Consider the following 26,057-nt stretch of genomic DNA (forward strand, 5'->3'; position numbering starts at 1 on the left):
GAACTGCTTTCCTTTTCCAGTTTCACTGTCCATATTTCCAGGCCACCCAAAGGGACCCTTCCTCTTAGTTTGGTCTATTTAGCTTCCTTTGAAACCTGGCAGTAAGCTAAGCTTCAATTTTTTTCAAAACAATTTTTTTTTTTTAAGGAAATAAATCCATTGCTCTGACTGTCAGTTCAAAAACAGGCCATAATGAACCAAAGCTGTAAATCATATTCAGTGGGGCTGATATCAGTGCAAAGCTCAAATCAACCTCTTCCATCTAGCCTAAACTCACCAACTTCAGGATAACATACTTCCAAAGACTTTATGTCAGCTTTAACACAGGGCAGGATTTGGCCCTTTTTCCTTTGTTTACTTTAGGTGGTCTGATATTATTGCAGGTGAACTTGGAGAGCACCTCCTTCCTCAAGCATATACTTAAGGCACAGAAAGTGACTTTACGCTGCATCATGTTTACTATCTAATTAGGTTTAAAATATCATTGTTCAGTAGGAACAAATATGCTCATTTGCTGTTAACTCTTTTCCTTGTGCAGCTCTCACTGCTACCCTCTGTTCCTGTCACTGTTAAGACTTAGACCTTTATGCAACCAGTAAGCTTGCAAAATACTGTGGCTAGACTCCTCATGAAGATGTACAGATTATACCTTTAATGGTTATGTACATATAAAGTCATTGAAATTAGTGAAATAGGCATGAAAAACCTCATAAATTGTCCTAACTCGAACACAAGGGAAAAGCTAACATGAGATGTCGTGTTTGCTGAATAGACTCTAACCAGTCCCACAGTTCAGGTGTTGAATTTATTTGAGAGGTTGTCTTTTTCTAGACTTTGATGTTGTAAAGAGTTAGGCATAAGGGGCTTTAGCTAACAATGCTCACAAAAGAAATGAAGGTGGTAGCTGTCAGCAGTTCTGTTCCAGACCAGGAATCAAGTTTCACAGTACAGCAAAAAGTCAGATGAGCAATTATACTGCTAGAATGAAGGAAAGAGCTGGAAAATATTTTGAAAAGATTAACTGTAACCATAATATACATAAAGATGATTTTGCAAGCCCATTTTCCATGATCTCTGATTTTTTTTTCTTGATATGAATATATGAAGGAAATGTACTTTAATCTGATATAACTGCTTACTAGTGTATTATTTTAAATGTTGAATTGGATTGCCAAAATACGTTGGATTTGTGTTGTTTGGGTAAATAAATCAGACAGACCTTGAGAAACTTAGTGTTATATAAGTATGCAAAGGAGTTAAATATATCTGCAACTTGACTGGCAGTGTGTGTATGCACACATACATATATTTACAAGCAATCCTAGTATGCACATGTGTGAATTCCCTCTCCTACACGCACAAACACAAACAGATTTAGCATCCTTGATTTTCTCCTTTCCAGCTGCATCTGCCCTTGCAACTCTCAGATATCTCAGAGTCTAATGTGGACCTACCTCTTTAGTGTATTTTATGTCATTACTACTCACTGGAAAAGACATTTACTGAGGTGGATAATATCTTTTTCTTGAGGTAAAACCCACTTTTCCAATATTTGAGACCAGGTTGCCCTGAAAGAAACTTCTTGGGCCAATAAGGGGGCTTCTGTAGTTAATGGCTTTTGCCTGGAGACCATGGAAATTATTTTGCAAATAATTTAATTGATTTCAAAGAAAGAATGAAAAATGTTATCTAATAGAAAATGTCAGGCAGTGGAAGCCCATGAGTTTGTACCGGCTCTCCAGTAAGAAATTAATCTGAATGACAAATAAAACAATAATAAATAACCATTCAAGTGCTTACCTCGCCCGATGGTGAGTCACTGTGCAAATGCTTTCAACATTCATTCTTTCTCTGAAGCTGCCAGATTTATCTACACGTTGTTTCCCAAGTGTCTTGGGTGTTCATGGCTGGGAGGGATCTCAAGACATCCATTGAAGACATCCTCTTGCTTGGAAGAGGATCAACTACAATGAGACCACCTATAACAGATGTCTGCCTTAAAATCGTCCAGTGAAGGACTTTCTCCAACAACCATAGGTAGCTTTTCCCAGTGCTAGATTGTCTTTATTGTTAAAGACTTATTCTTGAAAGCAGCATTTTTTTTACAGGACAAAATTAAATTGAATTCTTTTCCTACTGCCAGTGGGCATGAAGAACAATTGAGTACTGTAATCACAGTGCTAGGATTTCTTCTTTTTACTCTTAGCTTTCCTAGGCTAAACAGTCCAATTACTTCAAGCAACTCATCTTACCCTGAGGAAAGTCCTTGGAAAGCAAACCAGGTTTGCTTTCTTAGTCATTGTCCAGTTGCTGGTGTGGTGGGTGTTAAGCCTGAAGCTGTTTTTACAACACAAAGAAATTAAAAGAACAACAACTGATTTGCAGGAGCATCTTGCAGAACTAGCTTCATCACACATTGACGTAAAACCCACACTTATTTTCACAGCATGTGAGTATCCCTGTCTAGCTATTTCATCACTGTGAACTTTGGGGCCTTCAAATGGACTCCTTATACTCTGCTTCTTTCTTTTCAGAAATTATACCAAGTTTGTCATAAGTGAATTTCGTCAGTCCCATAAAGCATTGTCCTGACCTTAAACAAGTTAGTTTAGTCAATGAAACGGAGCTCTTTAGTTATCTTAGAGCCTCAGTAGTCTGCAAGGTCCTCACCTTCCAACATCTCACGGACATCACAAGAAATCTCTATTTAGTGACTGCGCTGTTTAAGACACTACTGTGAATTTTCTCCCATTTTTGTGTAATTTCAACTAATATGTTTTTTGAAAAATATCTGAAATATAAGATTCCAGGAGATAAATATCCTTACAGGTCTAAACCCCGTTATTTTCTGTCTAGCTAAAACCACACACAGGAACAAAAATTCAGCCTGAAACAATCAGTGGCAAATCAGCCATGAGACATGCCATCTTAGAAAGAAATTAAGGTTGTATTTTACTTCAGCCGATGTGGAGGACAAACTCCTATCAACTTTGATAGTGTTAGTTTAGGGCTTTACTGAATGTATAATCGTATCAGGTAAAATGGGCTAACAGCCACATAAACCCAATATTCCTTCTAGAAACATGATTATTGCTGAATTTTGCATTCAAGCCAAACTCCCAGTTGCACCACGGAGTCCATGGAACCAGCCCCATGTCTCGGGGCAGGATGATGCGTGCCTGGTTCCCCTTGCTGGAGAGCAGAGGTTGCAGAGGCTGGGCATCAAGGGGTAATGGGATGTGTGGAAACACCCCATGGCTGCCACAGATAGTCTGAGCTCCTCCTGTCCCCATTGCACCGCAGTCTCACCTGACTGTAAAAGTAATGGCATGGATAGAGTATCAAACTGTAATGGCATCCCTTAACTGTATTAATTTCACGCCCTTTTGCATGTCCTTTCTTCCTAAGAACTTTGCACATAGTCAATTCCTCTGAAGTGATTCATATAAATGCCAAACAAATTTGAAGAAATAGACAATATTTGAATGGAAAAAAGGATTCTATTAAAATTATTCACATAAAATCATCCAAAACCTACTGTCAACTATTATGAACATTAGCTTTCAGTCAGCACAGTGTGTTGAAATGGTTTGCATCTGTGGGAGACTGGCTGTGTACTGTCCGGTTTGCTAATCCTCAGGCATGTCTTTATCTAGCAAAGTATCTCATCTTCCTCCGCAGAAGAGACATTACAAATAATCCCTTAAATCAGGAATTTCCAATATTTAAAAGTGCTTTTACGATGTGTCTTCTGAGGTTGCAGTTGAAATAAGAAACTTGTACTTGGAGCCAAACAGCTGCGAGAAATAGGCCAAACGTATTGAATTTGAAAGGTGTAGCAAGCTTTAACTTTTAATATAAAGCTGTAACATGCACAAGTTTTAAAAATCCCACTCTCACCAAATCAGGAAATTCGGACTGCAAGATTGACAGATTTACATTGACTTCATTAACCTTTTAAAAATGTATCACCTTCTGAGCACTATGTGTAGTTGTCAGCCAGCTTCCTGTTAGCTGGTAATTTATCAACATAGATATAATGAACAATAGTATAATGCACCTATTAGTGATTTATCTCTGTAAATATTTTTAGTGTGTGTAAACTGCATTATTTTTATCCTAAACATTGATTTCTATTTGTAAAGCATGAAATAAACTATCAGTTTTATTTGTATCAGCCTCCATAACAGCATCTATGCCATGCTTGCCAAAAGCCCCATTAAAGACGTATGTGTTTTGACTCAGGAGTTCCAGTTCAGAATGTGTACCAGTTCCTAGCAGCTGGAGTTAAACTGGTTACTGAAAGTTAAACTAAACAAACTGAGAGCTACTTGCAAAAGCTGTTTTTAGTAGTCTATCTAGAGTTTTGCAATGTAAAGTTTCAAGTTTGAGCTTAAAATGAACACTCCCTAAGTCCTATTTCCGATCAGATAGCACCCTCATCTTGCTAATTTTTCTGTGAAGAAGGACACATAATTCGATTGTATTGGTGATCATGTGCTCACCTGATTCTCTTAGTAATATATAATAATTGTAAATGTTTATCTTCAAGCAACACTGTTCTTGGAACAGTGCATGATGTGATTCATGAATGGAAATGAGAAGAGAGGAGCCCTTGCTCTTTTTCCCAGTGGCAGCCTCATTACTTTATTTACCTACTCCAACAGTGTGGGGCTGAGAGATTAGATTTTGAACTGATTAAAACTCTGGCCTTGTATTTAACATCTATAACTTGAATCAGATAGTGATTTACCAAGCAAGCATATGGAGCCTGCTAAGTGAAAATCATTTTGATTTGCACCAAAAAATATCAATTTGTCTAGTAAAATTCTTCAGAAGTCTAGAGGAACCTTTGGAAAGGTGAGATGAAATGAACAGGAATTTTCTTTATGAACTAATTGGATCACAGTTTTCTGAGGGCAAAGAAAAGAGCACATTATAGTGACTTCAGTGAGTTATAAATAAGAATCAAAACTGCTTTGCTCAGAGGGCAACCCTGATAATGTCACAGAGGTTAAAAACAAAATCTCAAATAAAGAGTGTCTACTTCAGAAGACATGCCTTGTTTCTTTCCCTCCTAATCAGGAAAATTTACATTCTCACTGTTATCTGTGGTATATGAATCAACGAATTTCTACAAATCCTATTAGAACTACACAGAGCACAGAATAGAAATTAGAGCATATTTTTCTTGGTTTGTGTCTAGGGTCAAGAAATTTGCAAAACAGGGGCTCAACAGGGGGAGGAAAGAAGGAAAAGCTGATGCGGCCAACTCATGAAATATCTGCTAAAATTTCATCATACATTGTAAACTGCTCACCTAATTCCCACCTTGAAAAATATTGTGATAAAGTGAAATCAGAAGTAGTTCATGAGAATTAGGAACTTACATTCCATTGAATCAAATAACAGTGAGGTGTCTAGCTCACTTAGGCTGGACTCTTACTTTTTATTTCTAGAATTATACATGAAGATCATGATGGTAATCATGCAGCACTGTTTTCATCAGGGAACTGCAGTTATTCATAAACTGGAGAAGGTGACTTAGCTAGGTAGAATTTTGACAAACTAATGAAAATAGAATTAGGTGCTATGGAGAATACTTTGTGATCAGAAGAATGTTCATTCCTTGTTTTGTGTTCTGGAGGACAAGTAGTGGAGTACAGGCTGGTTCTTTCTTTCTTGTTTTATTGGACAGGTTCAACTACATAAATATACTATTATCATTTTACCTTTTTGTTGGTATGTTTGTTTACACCAGCGCAGCAACATAATTCAAATTTACAAAGTAAAGAAAAGTGTACATGTAAGTACCAAGGAAAATCTATCTGAAGTTTCCTGTTATTTATGGCTTGAAAAAATGAAAATCCTTTTTCTTTCCTCAACATTTTTTTTTTTTAGAGAATCCTATGTGCCCACATTGCACAAAGAGAATATGCTGTGGAAATAAACCCCATGGGTTTGTGAGAAAGAACATGTGCATCCTGCCCCCAGCTGCTTGGTGAAGTGGAAACGCTGAGAAAACTGTTCCCTGTGATCCCCTATGGAAGAATGGGGTTGTAGTTTCATGACCTGCATTGTGCCTTCCCAATTGCTAAAAATAAAGATGGGATATAGTTGGTATGAACAGGGAACAAGAAAAGAGATGCCCGGTTGCTCCAGAGAATTATCTTGGACTTAATCTGCTACCTGAAATGTTAAAAATAAAATACTGTCTCACCAAAAATTCCTCCATTTTCTTCTTAAAAGTGGAGTTGAGCAAGTTAAGCTTTTGTGATAAACAGTTACTTTAGCTATCTTATTCAGAAAAGTAAAATTTATTTTTCTACTCTTTTATTTTGAGGCAGATAGTGAGTCACACAACATCTGGATACATCTTATAACCCCAGATACTGTTGTAAATGGATCACTGCATCTTGGTGTGACATCCAGCCCAGGAAATCTCAAGACAAAGTGAGATTGTTTAACAGAATACCACTGGGAACCACGTACCTCCAATAAAAATCTTTTTCTTTAGAACATTTTTTCAGGAAAGAATACATACAATTGAATTGCTACTTTCTATATATGATCTCCACCCTCTTTTAATTGTTTTAACACTGAAGTGGAAAATTAGTAGGCTTTGCTCCCGCTCAGACTTCTTTCTTCTTCCTGATTTCTCCTCCAGAAACTAAGTACAAAAATGGTCTCTTTATGATCTGTCACGCATAAAAGAGCAAACATCTCCTGACTGGATGTGCCAGCCAGGGATCCTTCTCTGAGAAGCGTTTCCTGCACAATATTCTAAAAGTCCTGGACTTTTGTCCAGGATTTTTGTTGAGCCCTGAACGCAACTTAGGGCAGGATGAGCCTTCCTAGATACTAACTGCTCAGAACGGCTGAAGGGTCAAGATAGCAGCCAGCGTTGCTGAGGTACAAGCAAAGTCCTGCTGTGCTTCTTGTCTGGTCTTACCCCTTCAGCACCTGCAACCAGGTTGGTGACAACAAACAAAAATGGTTTTCCCTCTAAGAGACAGATCAACTGTGTTTGCTTCTGGTCTGTACCAGTGGTAAGAGCTATGGACTGTGCTGACTGTCATTTCAGCTTCCTTTCCTTGACTGTATTGTGTGATTCATGTCACACCATTGACCTGGTGTCATCCATGAGGACCTCAGATATCCTCAGCCATAGCACCATCTCTCAGGGGGCAAGGAAAAGGGCAGGGCCAAGAGTAGTTTCATCTGCTAAATGTTCATTTATTCCTGAGGTATTCCACTTCATCCCAAAGGCCACTTGAAACAGTGTGGCCTCAATGAGGGGCTCTAGGCTGACCAAAAATAACATCATCTTTTTATTTTCCTGACATACTTAAGCAGTGTCCTGAGATACTCAGCAGTGTGTTCTGTGAACGAGCATAGTGTGGAGGAATGGAAAAATGAAAACAAGTCACTTCCGGCTTTTGCTGCCATCTCTGTCAGTGGCTGGCCTCAATTAAAATTTTTTATTTTACACAAGTAAAGCTGTATTACAAAAGCAGCATTGCCAGGATTTTTAATATGAGCAAAACACTGTATTTTTTATTTGTCTTATGCTTGGAAATGACTGAATCATTTTGTCTGAATTTTCACACACACACAAATTTCAGTAGATGCAGATATGCAGATAAGAAAGTTTATTGCAGAGATTTTGTGCTTGGCAGCATGATAAGCAATGAAAAAAAAAAGTTTTTTTAAGCAGGCATCAGGTGCTGTAGACTCCCAGGTATCGAGGAGTATACAGTATTTAACTGTAATGTAATAGTAAGAAAAAAAAAAGTTATTTAAATGCGATAGTGATACATGGGAATTGATTTTTTTTCTTACATCCATTTTATAGGAGGGATCTGGGAATTCTTGCCCCAGAACCAGCACCTCTAATGGCCACTTGCACCTGGAAAGAAGTTTGATGTGGTTCATGAGAACCCACAGAAGATGCAACCTAAATTCATAGTTTTGCTCTGAGATTTTAAATCTGGATCCTCGCATGTCCATCACCTCACCTTTAGCATGATACACCTTTGCTGCATGGTATCATTTGCCTGTTCAGTGCATGTCAGCAGGTGGACTTGAGCTGATTTCCTAGAAGCCAGTAAGTATTGACTACAGCGACTCTCCAACACAGCTGAGTTGTGACTCATGCTGGAGTGAGAAGCCTGGAAGTGGCTCCTTTCCTGAGATAGGATGTTCCCTGCAGCCAGATTTCTCTGTGAACTATTCATGTGGCTTCTGAATAGAATTACTCCCCCAACTTTTCCAACTTCTACTTTCCAGTGAACATTCTAGGAAAATAACTTTTCATCAGGGATACTTTCAAAACCTGGTTGTTTTTAATAACAAAAGACAATATGACTGAATGAAAGACAGGTACTGAAAATACACTTTTTTAGCAATTACCAGGTCTCTTATGACAATAGCTATTACAGACCGCTGGAAGGTAAGGAAAGAATGGACTTCAAAATGTGAATACTCTGCCTCTGTATCTCTGCAAATCCTTATAGATGTTTGCCTTGTCTCTTCCTAAAGGCTGGTGATGGTGATGATTTTCCAGCGTACACAGGCTCTGCATTCCAACACTTACCTGTTTTTAGGATTAGACAGCATTTCTTTGTGCTTTTATATGAATTTTCAAGACATTGAAAGCATGGCACTTTTTTGTCCCATTCACTGAAGAGAAGGAGATCTGTTATCCCCTTCCTTTCATGAGAGTCCTTTCTGTAGCTAAAGGGATGTATGTGCTGGATCTTAGCCTTCTCTTCAGGCTTCTCTGCAATAGCCCAACCAACCTCATGTTCTGCAGCTTGTTCTCACAACTCATTTTCTGGCCCTCTGAGTGTCTGACTGCTCCCCTCTGCACTCCATTCACACGAAGCTAGTGGAGCATCACAAATGGGACATGGTGCTGGGACACTGCCAGTACTAGGCAGATCAGGAGGATTGCTTCTCACCTGGTGGGCTATATTCCTCCAGCTGGGAATCTGGATTTTGTTTGCAGCATCATGATGGTGACTCTTGTTCTGCATGTGCTTTGTAATGATCTTTAGATCCCTTTCTTCAGCACTGCTGCCCAAGCTGGTTGTTCCTGTCCCCATGCAGTTAACACTTGTTGTCTGCCTATGGTACCCTGCACTTCTCTGGTTTTTCACAGCAGTTTTGATTTCTCACTGTCTGCTCCAGCATGGCTGTGATAACTCTCAGGTAGTGCCACTGCTCCTGTAAGAAACCTGCTGTCTGTTCCCCTACCCAGTCATCGGTAGGAATACGCAACAGGACTGGACCTTGGACAGCTGTCTGTTGCTCACCTTGCTGTTATCTTCTTTGGGAATACATATATATATAACAATCCAGTAACTGAAATTAAATTAGGTGATTTTCAAGTCTCACTTTTATAAAAGAGCCCAGTATTGCACCTTTTTAATGTTATGGTTCAAGAATTTTCAGTTAATCACTAACCAGTTCTGAGATTGTTTTGGCCAGTTATTTTTTGCATCCTAATTTGTCAGGAACACATGTTTTTAAAAAGTAATAAATCTGTTGAAGTACATGACCCAGTCTTAATTTGCTCTTAATGATTCTAGTCTGAAATATTACCCTTTTGTCACTGGTATTATACAAGTGTTTCTAGTGGATCTTTTTAGTGAATATTGATACAAAGAAGACATTAAGAGCTTTGGCTTTCTCAGCATCGTTTGGCAATAGCCTTCCCTCCTGCTGAATATCTGGCCAACGCTCCTCTCAATCTCCTTTCTGCTTCCAGAACGAAATTCTTCAGGTCTTGTTAGCTGTATCTCCTTTAGCGACTTGCCCATTCTGGTTTTAACCATGCATGCTTATTTATACTTGTCCCGAGCAATCTGTCCTTGTTTCCCCTTCCTGCATATTTCCTTTTTGTATTTGGCCTTGGCGGCAGGCCCCTCTTCTCCTGAATCCATCCTGTGTAATGGGAGTGTTCATTCTGCTCCCACCTCTTCAGAGGACTAATAACTCTTCATAATTTCTTTATCCCCTTACATTTTTTTCTCTAGTCTTAGTCCCTGGGCTTTTAAAACTTTCTTTTCTTGGATGCCATTGCTTTTCTTTTGCTATTCCTGTATTTTTATTTCTTTTTCTGAAATTAATATTTTATTATTTTTCACACAGACTTGATACAGTTTTCTTGTACTTTTTCATTCTTAACTGGTTCGTCCTCTGTTAGGATACAACCCAGAAAAGTCTCACAAGCAGCTACTGGTTTTGCCATCTATGACAAAATGCTCACATGTGTTCCAAGTACTGTTTGGATAGTTCATGTTTTACTGTATTTTTCTGACAAATGTTCTTTTCAGATGTCTCATATTACATTTAACACCTGTATGACAGTATGGCAAAAAAAGTATCAGGATTACAAGAGGGAACATCTGTTACTTTTGGCAACCATGATATACAGTGGAAATTGGAGTAACTTCTTATGAACAGCGCCACAAATTCAGGCAAATCGGTTGGAAGTACTAACTCTCTTCAAGCAAATATTGCAGAATAATGCTGGACATAGCAATAAAAATTGCAAAATTAAACAGAGTCTGAACAGAGGGTGCATAGGGTCAAACACACTGCTTTTCATAACAACTCATGATCAGCACCTTTTAGAATAAGCTTTCTGACCCTCTGAAATACAGGTCATAGGAAAAGGGAAACCAAGTGGTAATTTTGCACATGTACACTGAGTAATTATGGGGAAGTTCTGAATAGTAGGCATAAATTTGTCAGGTGTCACATGTTAGCTATTAAGTCCTAGTGTAGCAGAAGGCTAAAAATAGAAAAGAAAGTAATTTTGCAATGTTTCTTTAGTAGCTCATGTATTTGTTATCATACATTGACCAACGCAGTAGCCTGATGGTTAGTGGTATGTGATGGCTGCTGGCTTCTAGTCTTAGGGCTAACTGTATTCAGGCAGCACCACAGGGTCCAATTCATATAACCTCTGCACCTCAAATAGTTTGCTTTTAAGGTTTAAACTCCATAAAACCTAACCATGGGTAGAAATGATTATTTTTATTAACAGTAAATTTGCTGGAAAAAGACATACAATGGAGTGGAATATGAGCAGGAAGTAACACTCCTGAAGAATTTGTATTAAAATTTGGAATTAATTTTAGATGCATCAAAATATTGATTATTCCTTTTGAACTCAGTCCCACCTAATATGAATGTAGAACATAATGAGCAGTAATCACAACCATACGGTTTTGCTAAGCAGTTACTACAAAGTACAAAGTTGGTTAAATTTATGCAAACTTCCATTTCTAAGTTGTGTCAATATTTTTTAAATTTTTAATTCTAAATTTTCTTGTTTTATTATTATTATTATTATTCTTTTAATGATTTAATTGGGGGGGGGGAGATAGTTACCTTATCAAAATAATGCTAAAGTTACTGAGGTGTACTCAGCCTTCAGTCTTGCTTTTCAAAACATTTTGGGACAGTGGAAGGAAATAAAATGTAATTAATAAATTATGTGTGGGGCACTTTCAAGGTGGTTAAAGAGGAAGAGAGAGTCTGAAGGCGAGGGTCTATCCTCTCATATTCCAGGAGCCAGCCTACAAAATTTCCACTATTCTATTTATCCTAACTTACGTTGAGTAAAAAGATACTATCTGCTCAGAATATTAGTTTTATACGCTCATTCCAGAACAGCCTGACTCAATTTTAGCAAGTGTCTTTATCTGCATTCCCAGTTTAACAGCCTATACTTGTATTTATTTATTTCCTTTTACTCTAATATATGAAAGGGTTGTGGTTGTTTTTAAAGGTGATTAGAACTTGAGTATTTAAGTGTTAACAGTTGTATTCTTATGGGTAAAGTATAAAAAGTAGTTGTCTGACATTGCTTTTAAACTAAATTACGTAAAATACAATATAAGGCACTGGGAAGCTATATGCTATTATCACCTTAGTTACATTTAAATATTTATGCACATGCATCTGTTTAAATGGAACCTGTCAGCAATGTAAGCAGCAGTTTTCCATAGCCAGCACAATATTTTTATGGGAATTACATATGAAGAAAAAATAACTGAATTTAAATGGGATTTTCAGAAGTACTTCATAGCAAACAGTAACACAATATTTGTATGTAAATCCTAAGAACCCTTTCCTTACAACAGCTAACTGAGGCCACCACAATATTTAATGTTGGGTTTTTTTCCCCCATTAATGTTCTGATGAGTTAAGAACTGTAGTTTCAATCAAAATTAGGGATCTGAGAAAAAGAGTGGTTCAGTGTTTCTTTTATTTTATTACAATATTTTGCAATATCTGGCATTTTTATGGAAAAGTCCCAGAAACATTAAAAGGATTGTAAATAAGGACTTCATCATGCAATGTGATGCAAAAGAAAAAAAAACAAACACCCACCAACAAAAATATAGAAGACAAATAACAGTCTTTTTTCTTCATTTCCTGATTTTTTTTCAGGGGAAGACAAAATCATGCTAATGAGTTTTGAATGCTTTGCTGAGGTGTCTCTTGTAATTTAGAAGAAGGATCGATAAGAAAGCATGCTGACTTCAAGTTTTTAAAGATTTTTCTTCAAGTTTATTGAGGCTCCGAAATAACATATTATTTTACAATCCAAATTTCTAATGAAATAATGGGATCATAGAGTAACTTAGGCCGTCAGGGACTTCTGGAGGTCTCTAATCCAAACCTCTGCTCAAAGCAAGACCATCTTCAAAGTTAGTCGAGGTTATTTTAGGGCTTTGTCCAGGTTAATGTTTAATATTTTCAAGGATAGAGATTGCACAGCCTGGACAACCTGCTCATGCTTAACCATCCTCACTGTAAAAATTATTTTAGTTTTCCTTGTTGCAAGATACTACTACTGCACTTTGCCTTCCCTGGGAACCTCTAAGAACGTCTCAGTCATCACTGCAGTCACGCTTTCGGCAAGTGAAGACAACAGTGAAGTCCCTCCTTGGCCTTATCATCTTTAGGCTCAGCAAGCCTAGATCCCTTGGCTTTCCCTGGCATGGCCTGGCTCCAGGGTAGTGGCCCTTCACTGTCATCTCTGTGGCTTCTCAATGTCTCTCTCTTGCACTGTGGGCCTGAAATAGCCAGTGCTGTAGAGGGGACTGCAAAGCTGAGCTGGTGGGAACAGTCGCTTCTATCTGTCTACAAGGTTTGTGCTTGCTAGTACAGTCCTGATGCAGTTTTCCATCAAGAGAGCTTGTTAAGGGGTGGGTTGCAATGTAAAACTCAGATCAGATTATTTAAAGCTTATGAATATTTATTTGTATTTGGAACAAATATGTTTGCAGAGCTGTTTTCTCCATAGGCTCTTAGAAAAATCTTGTGCTCTTCACTTGATTTTACAAAAAAATCAAAAGTCCCAAATAGGTTAAGTTTCATAGCTTCATTTTTGTGCTTATTTGCTTCCTTTGGTGGACTTTGAAGAAGAATATTCAGGTAGTTTGAATCTACATAGTCTGGAATAGATGCTGGTTTTTGTACAGCTGTATTCTTACAAACAGTATCTAAAAATCAACCCAAACTGAAAGCATAGATTCACCTCTTCACATGAAACAACAGTCAATCATCCATGACATCTGAAAGATATTCAGAGTTTTTTATTGAATAGTAACCTCTCAGGCACCTTAGATCATCTTGTCAACGGGTTAGTGTTCACCTATCTTAACACAGGTTCAATCATTACCACTGTAGTCTCTGGATGGGAAAACTGGACACATAAACCAATCTGGAGATAATATTTAATAAAAGGAATATAAATATGGACAAGATAAGATCACCTGGTTTTCTAGATCTTCTCTGGATATTTTAAAGGATGATGCAAGACTTTTACACTGGAAATATGGAAATAAGGCTTATTGAAATCAACATAATAATTCACATGAACTTATTAATGTTATATCATTAACCATCCATTGAATTGAATCAAAATTTATCCTTTCCCTTAGTTAGGTCCTCAATGTGCATGTCTTTTTAAGTCCTCATTTCTTGGTGGCACTTCCTATAAGAAGTAACAAAACAGCAGCAGAAAGATATTATCCTACATTTCTGATTTAGCCAAAGCATGGAAGACTGAAAATGTTGTAAGGGGTTTAAGTGTCTAATGAAATTTCCAATTGGCTGACCAAAGAGCTGAGACGATTATGCAAACCGAACCACTAAACAGAGTGTGTTTATCACTCATCATTATTAACAAATCACACTCTCATTAAACAATCATTGACTCATTTAGTCGAAACAGCTAGAGATTTTGAATGGTGCTTGTTATGGCAATTGCACCAGCATGGTTATGAAATTGTTTGTGACTTGCTTACCTATTTGTTGTTCATTGCTTGAGCTGGGTGCTTGTACTGGACCTACACTAGTACAGGATGCTCTTCTTGGTTGAATGACTGAAATTTCGCGATTTCTGAACAGCAACTTGGCTTGCAATATATGTTATCAGAACAGTAGCCTGCTCTCAAACTGATGAAAGCTCTTGAATATATGAATACCTTAATTGGGACCTCATAAGTCACAGGCAAGTAAGTTCTGTGATTAGAGACCTTCCACCTCTGATATTCCAGAGAGTCTTTAGAGGTTTTAGTTTTCTTGGTGTTTATATTTGGTTTACATGGCAAAGTTCTGGTTGTAGGGGGTTGCAGCAGTGGGGTCTGTGAGAAGAGACATGGAGTCGCACCCATGTCAGACCAAGCCAGCTTCAGCCAGCTCCAAGATAGATCCGTTGCTGGCTAAACTGAGCCCACCAGCAATGCTTCTCACATCTCTGTGAAAACATATTTCAGAAAGGGGGTAAAACCACTGTGCAGCAGCTATGTGAGAGAAGAGTGAGAAAATGTGAGAGAAGAGTGAGAAAATGCGAGAGAAACAACTCTGCAGACAACAAGGTCAGTGAAGGAGGGGGAGGAGGTGCTCCCTTCAGTGAGCAGATATTCCTCTGCAGCCCCTGAGGAAGACCATGGTCGTGCAAGTCGTCCCCCTGTAGCGCAAGGAAGACCATGTCAGAGCAAATATATCCACTGCAGCCCATGGAGGACCCCACACTGGAGTAGGAGCTTCCCTGAATGAAGCTGCAGCCCATGAAGAACCTATGCAGATGTAGGATTTCTGGCAGGTCTCAGGGGGACCCATGCTGGACCAGTCCATTCCTGAACGACTATACCCATGGAAGGGACTCATGCTGGAGCAGTTAATGAAGAACTACAGCCCATGAGAAGGACTCATGTTGGAGAGGTTAAGGAAGGACTATATCCTCTGGGAGGGACCCCATGCTGGAGCACAACAGTTTGAGTAGGAAGGGGAAACAGAGATGAGGTTTGATGGACTGACTGCAACCCCCATTCCCCATCCCACTGTGCTGCTCAAGGAGTGGAGGAGGGGCTAGAAGAGTTAGGAGTGGAGTTGAGCCTGAGAAGATGGGGAGAGTGTGAGGGGACGATGTTTTTTGTTTTTTTTTTTTATTTCTTGCTGCCATACTCTGTTTTTAATTGACAAGAAATTAAATTAATCTTCCCCAAGTCAAGTCTGTTTGGCCTGTGACAGTAATTGATGAGTGGTCTCCCTGTCCTTCTCTTGACCCACAAGCTTTTAATCATATTTTCTCCCCCTTTCCTGTTAAGAAGAGAGAGTGAGAGGGTGGCTGGACATGTATGTGGTAGACAGCCAAGAAGAACTCACCACAGTGCTCTTTTTCTAGTCTTATCATTCATGCTGACTAATTAGGACCAGTAAAATCACAATAGGAAAGTAAACCAAACCAAAACAAAACCCACAATAATTTATTCTCAAAATTCACACAGCAACTGAGGTGAAGACAAATGCACAAATATCTGTGATGGTGCAAACTGGTATACCTGAGACCCCATATTTACTTCTATACTGGTAAAGCAAACATGTCTGGGATGACCTTGGTTGCTTTCTGAAGTCTCTGGTTGCTTGGTTAGCAAGAGTCTGTGGGTTCATTTAGCTGGTACAGCCCAAGCAATTTTCCTGACACCACTAGGCAGAGAACTTATCTTTGTTCCTCTGATCTGCAAAGCCCATGCCACAGAAACTAACTTCTAACAGCACTTCTACAGCTTAATGAGAATAATTTGTACCCTGTTGTAGCTATCCTGGAGAAATGTATTGGAACACTTCACTCTGCAGGAGTGAGCCAGCAGCAGATGTGAAGGTCCATGTGCCTGTTTGGGTGGTGTGGTTTGATGTTTGCCAGATGCTTTGAAGCCATCCAATCATCCTTATTTCTGGCCAGGTTAGGGTAATAACAACAAAAAGCATTTTATTTTCAAAATCCAAACATAGACAACAATTAAACAATGAATAAACCATCCACCTTCATAATCATTCAACATTTCTTCATGGCCAGGGTACATTCATAAGCTACTCGCAGAATTTCACACATTGTTCATCATGCAGAACAAGTAGCAACCACACTTACATGCAACCATCCAAGTAGGATTAATGCCAGTGGCTCATTGCAGGCTCTTACTTGTGATGGGACCTGCTAATGAGCAATGACAGTAGGATGATAATTCTTATTGCCGGACCCTCCATGGTCTTGTCTTCCCTGCTCCTAGTGTAAGTTTGCCTGAGTTCACCATGGTTACCACTTCTCTTGTCTCTGTTATAATCTAGGCAGTTTTTTCTTGGCGTTGAGACTTTCTGGAGGAAATAACTACCACCTGTAGTACCAGAAGGAGCTCAGCAGCTTGACAGAGCTGCCTACACAGCTCAGAAAGTGAGGTTTTTCTCAAGGACAGTGGTGCTTGATGAACCTGAGACAGTGGTATCCAAAGGCAGGCAGCAGCTGATAAATTTGTATTTCTCCACACCACCATCACCAGTGATGTGGCAACATCACGGGGATGTTCAGTGTCACAAACCACTCAGGACTGCTGCAGCACGTAAAGTGCAAGTACATGAAGTCTAATAGGTTTTTACTCTCTGTTCTCCCAAATTCCTGATGAAAGGAATACAAATAATAAAATATGTATTCCTCGTCATTTATGTATAAGGGTTTTTTGTTATAGAAAGGGCTGGCTAATGAAGTCAAATTATTGTGATTTTTTTTAGTGTCTTCATTACTCAATCATTTGCACTTCAGCTATCCTTGTGAAATTGTATGGAGTTTTTGCAGACTACGGACTTAATGGACCTTAAGCAAAGTGGTACCTTTCATAATGCCCTTCCTTCCAGCATTTAAAATGCAGTGATTAATTTGATGGATCATTTAAATTGACTTAAATAAACAGAGACTTCCAGTAAAAAAAAGGAAATGCAAATGGGAAAGCTTAAGCAGCAGCTCAGAGTTTTCCAAAAAGGAAGAGGAATACATTGTTGTGTTTTCAGCTGTAGGATAACACCTCCTCGAAATATCAGTAGGTGTAACAGCAGAGAAGTTACAGATCTTATCTTCCTCCTAACTTCTCATGGATAACTGTTACATTATTGCAATTTAGAATCAAAATATGACTGAGAAGTGAATTTGCCTGGCCAGTTGGCTACTATCTTTCCTATATGGAGGTGAAGGTTTATTTTAAAATTTGCTTGATTTTAAAATTTATTTTTAAAACATACCTAACTGTAAATATCCGTGTCCTGATGCACTGAGTTCATCATTTTGGGCACCAAGAGGACCATTGAACTGTGATTTACATTTTGCTGTCAGATGGTAAAGGCTCTAGCTTACTTTAAACTTGAGGTTTGGGCTTTGGTGCTGCTCAAAAGACAGGACACAGACCTGCCATTCATAGCCAATGTCCTCTCTACTGTGCTGCAAAAGGACACAAGAGCATGAGCAAGAATGTCTCATTTTCCCACCCTCTCATGTGACAGTCCAATCAAATCCAACCAAGAAGTCAGCCGTCCTCTGCTAATCTGTCATCCAACATCAGAGTTGAGGAATATAACTGATTTTGGTCCCACTTATTTTGCTGATCCTGCTGGTTCTTCAGTTCACCCATCTCTACTGTTAAGATTTTTGACAACTTCTAATTGACTTACTCAAAGCATCACCTAAGAATGCAAAGGTATTGACTATGAAATCTTCTCCCTCAGCTCTCTGACGATGCACAGCAGCTCATTATTCATTTGCATTACACTGGCATGTAAATACACAGAGACAGTGACCAGGGAAACCGGGACCTCGCTGCCTTTGTGGATTCCAGTGTGGCTGCCTGCAGATGTGAGTGTGCTGTTCTCTAGTTGATATTGTTGCCAGTGACTTCTGAGCATGAAATTTAAATATAAGCTAAACTATATAACTGAGAATGAAAGGTTTGTTTTTATATAAATTCAGTCAAAAAAGTCCTCAGAAACATTCTGTTGATTCTTTCAATACTTTGTGAAGCAGCGATTGGTGAAGTCTGGGTTTAGTATCCCCTCGAGCGTGTCAGATGACAGATGCAAAAATGGACTGGCCCCAAGTGCAATGCCTGCATTGCTGCACGTTTTGTGTGCTTGAGAACAGAAAGCATGATCAAGAACAGTGCAGCAGATCCACGAAGGCATTGACCAAGCCTTTAATCACATATTGCTACACCAGTTTCCAGGTGTGTTCTCAGGTACTTTGCTCTATTCTCTGCAGTCAAGCTCATTTTCATCCACTAGGTTTAGTCTTAGTCTTAGATAGCAGTGGAAAAACAATGAAAGAATCTTTATTTTTTTAGTCATATCAGATAAATATAAAGGGCCAAATTATCAGCAAGGAAAAGACCAGCAAAGACAATTAAGCTAAGATTTTGATCTAATACAACTAATAGAAACTTGATCCTGGAAAGCGATTAATGTTGATAGTGCTTAATGGGAGGAAATTAATAATTTGAATCATATTTTCTCCCAAAATAATGTGGTTCGATAAAGAAAAAAAGCTTATTTTATTGAATCAACTGAATTATTTGGAGTTTAACTGAATAGTATATTGTAGTTCACTTTCAATTGATCAGATTTCAGCGTTTGTCAGGCTGTTTCCATATGGTCTTTCACACAGCCCAGACGGTGTTTTTGATAAGCACAAAGTGCATTATTTTTGGTTAGCTGCCTTTTAGCTATTACTCTCTTCTCTTCCTCACCTGTGGGGAGTGGTTGCGCACCTTAATGGGGACTGTTATCTAGACAGACTGACGAGCCAGCTTTTTCCAGGTTAGGTCTGGGGTGGGACTGATCCCTCAACTTCAGCGTGGCACCAGCGGGGCTTTCTCTACCCCCATGCTATGGCATTTTGCAGCCTCGTGGATTCATCCTGAGCTGTCTGCATCTCCTCAGCTGCTCCAATGAGGGTCCCCGGTATCAGCCCAGCCAGGAGCTGGCAGACAAATGTCCTGCCTGTCTTCCTCCAAAAGAGGAGTGGGATATGGGATACGGAGGTGGGGGGTGACAGCTCCTTTTCTCTTCACACACTCACTCATAGCTCTCTCACCACCGCCACCTTAATTTCCCATTTTAGGAAATATGGAAATATGTACAGCTGCCATGAGGAAAATTCTAATCTTGTGTTCTTCTTCTTTCCATTTCTGAGAAAATTTGCAAGTTGAAAGGTTAAATGTGTGGAGTATTTTAAAAGGAAATATTTCACAAAAGTTTGAACTGCATGTGACAGTCTGGCCCTTCCAGGTAAATATTTTACAAACCAACGGGATGAAATGTCAAAAGCAGAAGCCTCAAAGTTTGTAAAAACTAATGTATTTGGACATTTTGTTCTACAGAAAAACAAAAATCTGGGGATATTTTAATGATTCAGGATGAAATGACAGTTTCCATTTTTGATCTATCAGTAGTTAAATCTATTCAATCTGCAAAAACTATCGTCCTCATGCCTCTCTCAAAATGGAATGGAGCTCAGCAAGAAAAACAGGATTTTTATACATACTTTTTTAAGGTCAAGCAAGAATATCAATACTCAGCAGACTGTAGAAAAAAAATACTAAGCTGAAAACATTAGTGTATGGTAAACTAGACTTTGTGATATTCTTCTGTTCTACTTTGCAGTGGGGAAGGAAGACAAAAGAAAAAGTAGGACAAGAAAGGAATTATAATTTAATTGGTTTAATGATGTGTCCTTTTTATTTCTGTAGTGTAGCTGCATGTACAAAACAACTTTCATTTATATTTTGTGTTCAAAAGCAACATTTCAGCTGTCAAAAGCACAGAGGTAGCTGTGTGAAGATTTTCTCAGAAGAGAATTCTCATGACAGAAATGCAAACAGTTTAAAAAACAACAGAAAAAAATAGAGAACAGGCACAGCTATCTAAATTTTCATGTCTAGTTTGAATTTTTTCAATTTCATAAATAATTCCTATAAAACTAGATACAGGTATTTCCTTGACTTCCAGAACTAAAATGGAAGGAAGATATAAACAAAACATTAAAAAAATATTTAAGAATCACTTAGTGTGCTAAGCAAAATCATGTCTATATAGGCATAAAAAATAGGACAACGAACAATATAAGACTTCATCATTATCGTATAAACACCTCAAAATATTTGCAGAGATGTTGTTCTTCCAGTAGTTAAATCCATAAAATATGTAAACCATGCACTTTGGGTCGCATTTGCCATAAGACATAAATAACTTCAGAAAGGGAACATGGCCTCCAATGAAAACTGGAAATTTGTTTTTCAATGCAGTGAGATTTAAAATTCTCTTCCCTTAAGGAGGAAAATCACACTAAGATAAATTTTAGATTCAACAGGAATTTCACGTTGACTCATTTCCTCAGTTGTCCATTTTTTCTCATGACAGAGAGGGAAAGAAATCTTTTTGAGACTCAACCAGGAGTACAATTTTGTTTTGAAGCCATTGCAAAAAGACGTGGCATCCAGTTAAGTTAAAGAAAATGAAATCACACACGTATATGCATACACAAAAATATCTTTTATGCCATAAGCGGTCAATCTGTGGAGTTCTTTGCTGTAGCAGGTAAGTTTCAGTCCTCAGGGCTGGATAGATAAAAAGAGAGGGGTAAGTAGTCCAGTATATTGTGTACTTCATTCTTAAAGGCTTAAGTACGAACTTGTTGCAAAAGAACTTGCAGTAGGCTTTGCAATGTGGAAATGATGTGGAAAAAAAAATGCAGGAGGTGGTATTGATGTGGAAAAAATGAGCAAGGAAACATCTATGAGCATAAAGCATAATGTTTTTAAAACCTATTTGCCTTTCTTTGATGCTGAGAGGCCTCACATTGAAAATTGATGATCGTATGTCTTTCTAGATATTTTAGGCCCATTTATAACTTGTGATCAGACTAGAAACTCTAGTAGTGATTGTTCTTTGTGAGAAGAATACCCAAACAACAGGTAGGTTTCAGAAATGCCAAGCAGCCACCCATGTTACATTCCAGAATACTAAACACTGTTTCCTAATTATGTCAAGAAACACAGTTTGAGAAGCAGAATCTGCTGCAGATTATTTCAGAAGTAGACTTGAAGGGAACTTTAAAATTGTCAATTTTTTCCAGTTTATGAACACTTAAGAATATTCTATTTGATGCTTTACCTTGGAAATACTGAGATCGGTAGGTCTTTTCCTACCTGACATTTATTATTTTAGCCTAAATGGGTTTCTGTTCATTTAGATCAGCTTTAACATGTCAGATATTGAAATAAGAGTCTATCACGTTCTGAATCATTTTGACACTCAAATTTATTTTCACTTCTTTACCCCGTGAGAAACTCTAAAGAGATTTTAGGAATTTTACTGTGACATGTCATGCCTTAGTTGAAATGGCAAAATTATCAGTCATGGTATTGGAGTGGTTAAACAGTCAGAAACAAAGGATTGTGCACAGTCCAACCAAAAGTCAGGTTTCCTGTCAAATTGCTCAATTGTATTCTCTTTAGTCTATGATGACATCATCATTCAGCAGTTTCCCTGTCATCGCACAGCCTTGGAAAAAAGACAAAATCTGAATTTATATTGCAGAAAACTAAGCCAAGTAAAAGGAAGATTTGTGTGTGTTTCGGGAAAAAAAAACAAACAAAACCAAAACAAACATGTTTCAGAACAGCTTTATGTGTTGCAAAGACACAAAAGGCTGCCTCAGTCCAATCCTTACTCTCTTCTACAGCTGGAGAATTCCAAATGGTATGAAGCTTTTCCTATACAAAGTGCCCTAGCTGTAGAAGGAAAGCAGTATATCATGCACGGGCAGAGATGTAGTGAAGTCAACAAGCGTCTGTGTGGGTGTACAATACATCACAGCCCAGGGAACTATATTTCAGGGGCTGTTCTGGGACTATGTTGCAACCAGGCCAGAAGTCTGGGGATGGGGGTGTGCTGGATGCTTCCTGCCTTTGATCACTGCAGATTGGCAGCGTCTGCCAAGCCTGAACAAAGAGACAGAGCTGATCTAGGCCAAAGCCTCGGAGGCCAGTTGCAGACAGAGACCAGAATTATGAGAATTTGGGGAATTTTTGAACTTTTTTTTTTTAAGCATAGGAAATAGGCAAATAAAACTAGCAGCTAGTGTGACAGCAGAAGATGGCCAAAGGAAAGAAGACGCAAACAAAAAAATGGGCTACAGAAGCTTGGCTACAGTTTCCTGAAGGAAATTTTATAGGTATGAAAGGTAAGGGATGTCTCTCACAGATGAAAACACTTGAAAACTAGGAATGTAGGCTGGAGGTGACAGTGAGTTTTGAATGGAGATTCGAAGACATGATGGAGGTAAAAAAGGAAAATTCCACACAAACACTGTAAGAATTATAACATCTGTTGATCTAAAGCACCTAAGAGCACCCCATTAAGGGTGTTCTTATATTTTAGTAAAATTTAAAATTTTTTGCCCACTGTTCCTGGAAGGACTTTTTAAAAACACCATTCCTTTTTTGTATTCATAATATTTAGCCAAAATGCCTACATGACCAGATTAAATATTGGCTCTTGTGCCAACATGAGTAACCCTTTTCTCTCCTAGTTTGCTCTTCATTAGAAACTTGCAGACAGCAAGCATACTCTTCAATGTTCAAAGCTTTCCTTTTCTTGGATTAGTCAAGGCTTTCTGGTGTCTTCAATTGAGAGCTGAAATCCTCTGACCACGTTAGTAGCCAGTCTCTGTGTCTGGTCTATTTTGAATCTTTATTAAACATGGATGACTGGAGCAAAAAATAAACAAATTATCATCCATATCTTGCACAATATAAAAAAAAAAAATTCTAAATAAGTCCTGGGAATGTTGTTGCCATTTATTATAAATGCATTACTTCAAAATGTCATTGTTATGCTGTGGTCAACTCATATCTATGCATTTCTCTCCTTTCAAGATATTCCCAGTTGACTGCAAGCCTCTCTTCTTTGGTCATGTACTTTATTCCCAAGCCTTGCATGTCCCAGGAATAATTAATTTCCTCCCATCTGTTACTCAAGTAAAGAATGTCATTTGTTCCTATGCACTCTCCTACCTTTTGAGTTGATTTTGTTAACGCAAATATTTAACAATCTCAGTCATGTGGCTGAGCATGAGAAACTCCACTAACATTCAGCCCAGTATCTTCTTTTTGAGCTGCACCAGCTGTCATTTCCTCTCTAATGTTCCCAGTCCCATATGTCTGCTGAAGAATACAACATCCACCTCCTTTTTCCTGTTGCCAAATCGTCTCCTCTCTAGTAGCACTCTTGTCTTGCTTTGATTCCTTTACGAAATATCCTTGTCCTCCTGCCCTTATTTTATTCAGAAGTCTTAGTCAACTCTCCCAGTTATTTCACCTTGTTATGTGGCTTTGTGGTAGCTGACTGTGTTGGGTGGAAATCCTTTCCTATCCTATTTTTTATGTTCCCTCTGTTATGGACCACCTGCTGTCTGCATCATCCAGCTTTCTCAGCTCTCTATCCACACCTGAAAAACCTGAAATTTGTTTTGAATGTCCATCCATCACTCAATTTCTCTCATCATGTTGACAGTTTCAAAGATGACAAGTTATGATATGGCCCATCAGATGAGCCATATCTATCCATGAACAGCTGCCTGTTCACAACCTTATCCTCCCCCCATCAGCAGACTGATGTTTCTCATCTATTCTGTTTCTCCAATCCGTTTCCTTACCCAATGACCTTTTGGTTCTTTCTTTCATCTCAGGCATGTGCTTTTCCATTTGCAGAAAAGGTAAACTCAAAGAATTAATTTCTGGCTGATCTGAAAGAATGCTCTTCTCTTCTTCTGAGACCAGGGTAATGTGAAGGCAAGACATTTAACCAGCTCTCCCCCAGTCAGCAGGACCAGGCACAGGAACAGTAACATTGTGTTGCATTTTTTGAGGAGTCATGGAAAGTAAAATCTGGGAGCAGGTAGCCCTAACACCACCATGTGAGCGGGTAAATTGCCTGCACACATGTGCCAACTCTGGCATGCCTTCCACTTCCTTGCTCCTATAAAATGGACATAAAAATGTATTCTCACAGACATGTTCAGGACTGAAACCACAATGTATACTTTTGTTAAAAAAATTCTTTAAAAATATTATCTTCATGGTTGTGATTCCCTGTAGCTTCCTGATGTTTGATCTTCATACTATTTGCATTATGAAGAAGCAGGATAAATCCTCATCATGGTCATTTTTTTAATTTTATTTTTGTCTTCTCAGTAAATTGGTATTATGTGCCAGTGGTACCATAACAAAGCCAGGGGACTGCTTAGATGTCCAGTGACTGCTAGTGATTTCTTTTTAGTTTAACCTTATGAGTTCAGAAAAGCAGTATGTTTGGTCACACTGAGAAAAATTACAAGCTCAAACAAACTCAAGGTCTTAAAGATACATTGCAAGTGAATGCCAATAATTCTCTAATTCTGTATTTTCAAAGCTTATATCACTTTCTTTTCACAGCTCATTATCATTACCTTTTTAAGAATGGCTCCACATCGGTCTTGACTGATACAAATTCTGTGGGACTCTTCAGCAATGGCAGTGCTTAAAAAATGTCACCACCTGAGCAAAAGCAGTCTAAAGAGACTGAGTTCAGGCGCTCATTAGTGGGGTGAACATCTTCATCATTACTTCCGTAGTGAGAAAAACATGAATACAAGTATTGTCTCCAGACCACTGAGACAGGAGTCTCAGTCATAACATCCCAGTGGCAAAATAAGAAGCTTATGAAGCTGTAAATGTAGGCTTCCAAAGAACATGTGACTCAGAGCTGATGCAAAGATTTCTAATTTCCTGGGTGAATAGGCAGTTTGGTTTCAGCAACATTCCTTCTGGATCCACTTAAAGTTTAAGGCTTTCCAAATAGAAATGCTACTGTGAGACAAATAATCCAGCTATGTGCAGTAAAATGCACATGTAAATGTACCTGTCAGAGCAGGATTGACATTTTCATGCAATATGGTAAATTACTCCATTAACTTGAAAAACTTTGGCCTCTTCTTGTTTCTTTGCCATGCTGTAATAATCTGTGTCACTCTGGAGAGTATGACTTAAAAATCCAGCATGCAGTTAATGTAATTAAAACAAGGCATGGTTATTTGAGGTATATCTACCTAAGGAATATCTATTTAGAAAGTGTCTTATTTTATCCCTTTATTAATATTTTATCTCAGTCTAGAAGTCTTGATGTTGAAGCCGTGATAAACATCAGCATAATTACTAACTATTGAAGACTGTGACTCAGCTGGCAAAATTTCCAAAAGACCTGGACTATGATATCCCCAGACAGGAATAATCAATCTAAATTAAATATTAAATAAAATTATATTTAAATAGGGACACCCTTCAACCTAGCATTCATTGTTGCTTAGGTAAAATTTCTGACCAATTTGAAAGTCTAAACTTCTGTTTTTGAATGGGATCAGGGTTGCCTTAAAAAAGAAGTTACGTACCTCATTCAGATATCCCAGAAAAATCTGTTAGGTATGTACCTATCTGTTAAGACACCTAAATATCCTTGTAAATCTGTTCCTAGATGTCTAAACTGTTTTTTGAAAAAGATATTTTTAATTTAACAAAGGATCTAGGGGAAATTCCATAGAACTTGACTGCACTGGCTAAAAAGTTGAATGGCAACAATAGACAAACACTTAACCACATGCATTATTATCTGTATTG

This window comes from Calidris pugnax, unplaced genomic scaffold, assembly GCF_001431845.1.
Source record: "Calidris pugnax isolate Ruff unplaced genomic scaffold, ASM143184v1 scaffold156, whole genome shotgun sequence".
Lineage (NCBI taxonomy): Eukaryota > Metazoa > Chordata > Aves > Charadriiformes > Scolopacidae > Calidris > Calidris pugnax.